The sequence below is a fragment of the Gambusia affinis genome, linkage group LG02 (assembly GCF_019740435.1).
Source record: "Gambusia affinis linkage group LG02, SWU_Gaff_1.0, whole genome shotgun sequence".
In the NCBI taxonomy this organism is placed as follows: domain Eukaryota; kingdom Metazoa; phylum Chordata; class Actinopteri; order Cyprinodontiformes; family Poeciliidae; genus Gambusia; species Gambusia affinis.
In genome coordinates this window covers 9,679,697-9,685,772 of record NC_057869.1, presented here as the reverse complement: position 1 = coordinate 9,685,772, position 6,076 = coordinate 9,679,697, and positions in this window count along the sequence as shown.

Here is a 6,076-nt window from a genome sequence, read left to right as displayed (position 1 = left end):
AAAATAAATTTCTTCTTTCTGCTTCTCCATAAATAGCTGATTTAATAGTTGGCAACTCAACAAAATATTATACCTGAGCTGTGGCTCTTTGTAGCTCCTAGTTACCGTGGGTAACTAGGTACCAATTTATGCTTTCGTTGCTTGATATGTCAGTTTTGGTGATTGGCCATGTCTTGGTAGGTTTGTTGTTGTGCATTACTTTTGTATTTTCAGATGATGGATTAAACAGTCTTTTGTTTTGTGAAATATTAATAATGCTGGATATTTTTTTAAAAACTAAATCTGTTTTAAACTTCTTCACAACTTTATCCCTGATCTCTCTGGCGTGCTCCTTCATCTCCATGTTTATATTTGTTCACTAATGTTCTCAAACAAACCTCTGGGTGCCTCAAATTTGAGGTGAAATTAAACACAGCTGAACTGTATTCAATAATTAGGTGACCTCTGAAGGCAGTTAGTTGTTGGTAACATCCGAGTAAAAAGGGGTTAAATGCATAAGTGAGTCAAAATTTTAATATCTAAAATTCCCACAAAAAAATACATCAAAGTTTGTGATAAGATGTGGGAAAAAAATCAAGGGTGTTAATTTTGTCAAAGTGCTGTAGATGATAGTCTTTTTCCCTAGTTTTTTCACGTAACAGTCTATTCACCCACTCATCTTGTCTAGACAGTTATTTAAGTGGTCAGTATGAAAATAACATAAAGACTGGCCTCTCATCTCTCACCCTGTCACAAACATCATATGTTAAGTGGATGAAAACTTAACTTTCAGTTAGTTATGTTATGTTATATTGTCAAGTACACTTAGAGCATGGATTAAAGTTTGTGAAGTTTTAGAATTCACAGATTTTGCCAATAAATTGCTAATTATTTAATGCAAAAAAGAAGACATTTTAATTTTGTATACATAGTAATATATTCTTTTAAATAGCTTCACATTTACCTTTTAAACATATTTGCTAAATTTCCAGGATGTGGTTTTAGATCAGGTAGAAATGCTGTTTTTAGGTGTTGCTTGTATGTTTGTAGTCAAATCTGGCAAATAGTTGTTGTATTTCATGTTGGCCTCCCTGTTGCTGAAAACCATCAGTTTATAAATGCCAAAGGACAACTGTACTTGATATTCAATTGAAAATAGTTTGTATTCACCTTTATACCACAAATTTTTGATTGCAAATTTTTTAGATAAATTTTTTCTCATTAAAAAAAATATATAGTTCCCAAGTTTTTCTTAATATCGAAGAAGACAGAAAAAGCAGAACAAGGGACCTAAATTCCCTTATACCTAGGGAATTTAGGTCCCTAGGTTCAAAGTATAAGCAGTATTTTGCTTATATTTAAGCAAAAATTTAATATTTTTGCTTAAATTCAAATTAGTAGCAAAATATGAAATGCTTCAGCTTCTAATTTCTAGTTTAATATTTAATATCCCAACTTAACTGGTAAATTTTCTGTGACTTTTCAGTTCACAAGACTTTGTTGGTCCCTTATGGTATTGTTTTCCAAACTTTAACCTTTAAATGTAATTCTCACAGCAGGCATTTTTATTTATTTATACCATATTTCTGCACAATTTTAAACCAGGAAGGACAATACACCGTGTAACTTATTGGAAGTCAATGCATTCTTGCTATGACAAAGCAATGTGTTTACACTAAAAAAGGCCTGTTAGGTTTGGCAATAAGCAGCAGCATTTAGGAAAATTAACTTAACCCATTTCTTCCCACACAAGATTTATAGAAACAGTTTGATAGTACATTAAATCACGGGATCAGTCAGGTGTGCCACAGGAATAAGCCGGAAGGGAAAAACCTTCCGGACAGTCAAAGGAAGTATGTGAAGACATTCCACAGGAGTCTGAAAGAAGATTTGAAGCTCCGGGCGGTACGTTCTCCCCCACTGACAAGCTACAACAAACATCGCATGTGAAGCGTGGACAATATTTTTTGTTATAATACTGACAGAACATTAATATGGAGGAAGATGATACTATAGGGAAGAATAAAACAGCTGATGTCAAGTTTTTGGTTTCTCATAAGTTTGGTTAAAGTACTGACATTTGTTATTCTACCATGTTTTATCACAGCAGGATAAATGCTGCAGTACACTTATTTAGTCAAAATAATATGTTCTAAATTAAGGCATAGGCACAAATGTGAACAAAGCGGAGCTGGATGGTGGGAGCTTTGGAGTAGAGGGGCCAGGAATGTGTCCATGCTAATCCCAGTAAAGGACAGAAGATGTTTTAGCAGATCTCCTTTGGTCCACATCAGCAGCCCCAGTGACCAATGTTCCAGCATAACCCCCGGAAAAAGAAAAAGAGGAGCCGATGGCTGTTTGCTTTGCTCTAGACTTTCACACTGATGAGAGGAACTCAGCTAAATAATTGACAACAAAGCCAGGATAGGTGGATTCAGGCCCTCCTCGCCCAGCGGTTTGTTAAGTCATCACAAAGTATCAACGGCAGAATGTCAAACCATGCAGAAAAAGCAGTTCACTTCATGCAGTGGAAGAATACAACTGGAGATAAATAAAGGTTTCATATCTATATTTTTTAAAAAGGCAACCAGGATGAAAAATAAAATAAATAAAATGTAATTGCTCAGTTTTACAATTTCACACCAAATAACTTGTCACATGTTACTCAGTGTATTAAATTTTTGATTACCTAAACTGCTGGACATAATAATTCACATATTCAGTTAGTTTTCACATGTATGGTTTCATAACTAAACAGATTTCCAATTGAAGTTAAGTTTTAAATACATTTTTATATACTATTTACTTTATTTTTTGCAATTTTTCAGCTTTAATCCTAAGTTTTTTTGGTCTTTTTAGTCTCTTTAATATTTTTCTATTGTATTCTAGCTGTACCTGTAAAGTGAAGTTAAGCATTTCGTGTGGGTTTTTTTTAAGCTTTATTACAAAATCATTAATGTCTATGAATGTTAAAAATCCTGGGAACTACGAGTCAAAATGTCCAGAGCAGCACAGTGTGTGCTAAACCAGGGAGACAGCTGACTTAACACCTCTCTTGCTTTGTATATGCTCACTCAACAGTGGCGTTATTGCCCCTGACAGAAAATAGCCTCAGGGTCCTCCGGTAAATGTCCGCCCAACCCTGGCCTTAAATTTCCTCTAGACACTCCTGATCCTTGTTATTTGGCTCTTTTTTTCCAACCACTTGAAAATTGCTCAAAAAATACAACCTGATCCACTAAAGTCAGACACCTGAGGCTATTTCTTTAGGACAAAGATTACTACTAAAAACCTAAGTGATCAAAATGATAGCTCACAATGATCAAATGTGATTTGATTTTATTATTTGTCAGGAATCCAAGAAGACCTGGTTCAAAGGTTTGGTAAAATGTTTTTTTGTTTGTTTTGTTTTGTTTTTTCTTTTTGGTTTCAGAGTACTTTTTCTTAAAATAAATAAATAAATATTTTTTGCAAACCATATTTATATGATTGGCAGAGAATTTGAAAGTGGGGGTTTGTTACAGAAATCCAGAACAAAAATGCAGGTCTTTGGTATATGTCGAAAGCTGTATATTTGCATTACTTTAATTTCACTGTACCTGAGTATTGTGAAAAAAATTTATCCAATCCAAAAAAATTTATTTAATTCATTTGATGACAATAAATATATTCTTTAAGGGGTAGTTCAGATTTTTAGGAGTGGGGTTCTGTTAGGGAGTTATGATTAAACCTATGCAACCTAACATGCTTAATCTCAAATAAATAAAACAATGAAAATCATAAAACAAGTTACAAATAAAAGTCCAAACAATTATTTGAAATTGTTTCCTATATTGAACTGAAATTGATTAAAAAAATTTATTTAAAATTGCCAAACTTTGGAATTGACACATTTTTAAAAACTATTTTCAAAATTAAACACTGCATTACTTAATTTTATCTGATTTTTTTGAAATAAATCATAAATCAACAATTTATGGCAATTCTGCAACAAATACACATAATATAAATCGCAATGGTGTTTATTTTTTGCATCATTAAAGGCAAATCAGAATTTCTTAACGTCTCAAATGCTTTGCTGTTTTAAACAGCACTTTATTACTTCATGTTAATTTTTGTATTAAATATGATGACTCCAACTCTTGTTGCTTTGAGGATTTTTTTCTTATTGAGGCTCTAGATAACAGGCGGCACAGCTCAGCCCTTTTTTATTCACCGTTGCATGGCCTTTGACACAATGGACTGTGTAACGTAAAAGCCAACGCTTATCAGTATCACGGCCTCAGAACATGCTGCTGGGTGGTTATATAACATCTTTCAAGAAAATTTAGAATGTCAATAAACTTATCATAACGTATCCACTGGGACCACTCCTGAGTTCACTCTTATTTGTATTGCATATCAACAAACGTAATATGTCTACTGCCAATATTCCCGTTGTGCTGACAGCAGAGTGCTATGTTTTGTTGCATTTGCTTGGCACAGTTAATGTGATTCCCAGTGTTTTTTTTAATTCCACAGTAACAAAACAAATGCTTTACGATGGAGACAATTGCACTAGACCCTATCAAAGTAAGAAATTAATCTCATAACTTCCCAATCAATCCTAAGGTTAAATTCATAAATTATTTAGGATTTAAAATATTTCTTAAAGGTCACCTATTGTGGTTCCTTGAACAGGGTAGGATATGTCTATGGGTTATGCACAACATATTTATTACATACATTCACACATTCATACATACATTCCTAGATAATGAGATTTTAATCTGCTCTATCATATAGAGCACTGTTGAGCTCTTTTCAGAATGAGCTGTTTTAAGGCCTCTTGTCACTTTAAATCTAAATAAGATCCTGCTGGGCACGCACCCCCAGCTCAACATTTCAGCTCACACATGAAAATGGCTGGGGACAGATGCGCAATTATACAACTGTGCATCTCTGAAAAGCAGAAGAAGGGCAGCAAATAGTTTCTGGTAAGTCAAGAATAAAACACTTCTCTTTCCCAGCAGCCATTTTATGATGCATACAGCAGTAAAACCAGCTGACAAGACAACCTGGAGCTCAGCCTGGGTTACTAGGAAACGTGCTGGGCTTTGCTGGGGTTGCTAGGTGACGGGCAGCACCTGCTGATTTGTGATGTTACTTTACAAAGGATTTTGAAATGGCAAATTTTTCAGACACTAAAAAACATGAACTTTTTGTCACAACCACCTAAATGGTTTTTTAAGTGCTTGGGCTGTTTATAGGAGCACAAAAACATGTAAAATGTGAATTTTGCATAAGTGTGACAAACAAATCGACAACTGAAGAAATCTGTAAGAGAGCAAATACTTTTTTTTTTTTTTTTTTTTTCCAGTTCAGCTGTACAGAGTGAATGGCTGTAGTGAACGTAGCGCCTTCGTCACTGTGGTTGTTCTGACTCAGCTCAACGCAGGCACAGACTCGTCCACAGGTAGTCACGGCATTGGGCTTATGTATTCTGTTCCTTTTAAATTCAACGAAGGCAGCAAACCTGCATTCCCACACCTGCCTGAGGCAAACACTGTTCACGTCTGTACTCGGTCAGAAAAAGAGACAAACTCAGACATGGAGGAGCGATAAGGTGGAGCGAGAAAAAGACAGCAGAAAATCAGCTTAGGGAGGTCAAGACAGACACCTGCATACCAGAGGGGCAGACAACACAAATCTTCACTTCATACACATTCTCTGTATGGCTTTATGAACTCCAGAGGCAGAAAGCAGGCGAAGATAATCTGAAGTTCTCTACTGTGGGGGGGCAGCACATGCCACTGCCTGCACCTGTGCTAACTGACGCCACATGTCAGGGTGGATACACAGATTCAACGGGATTTCCTAGAAACCCACAAGCTCCCTGTGCTCAACATATTGCATTTACATTGGCACACATGTAAAAGATGAAACATGGTTCTTATTGTCTGTAAAGCAAATTCCTGGGAACACAGAAAACTTTGTGTTTATATGAGACATGTTTCTTTTATCCCCAACGAACATTTTGGAATGGCGTAACAATAAAAAAGGTAGTAGGAGAGAATTGAAAAGAGTGCCTATATTTGCAGGTGAAATTGGAGTAATT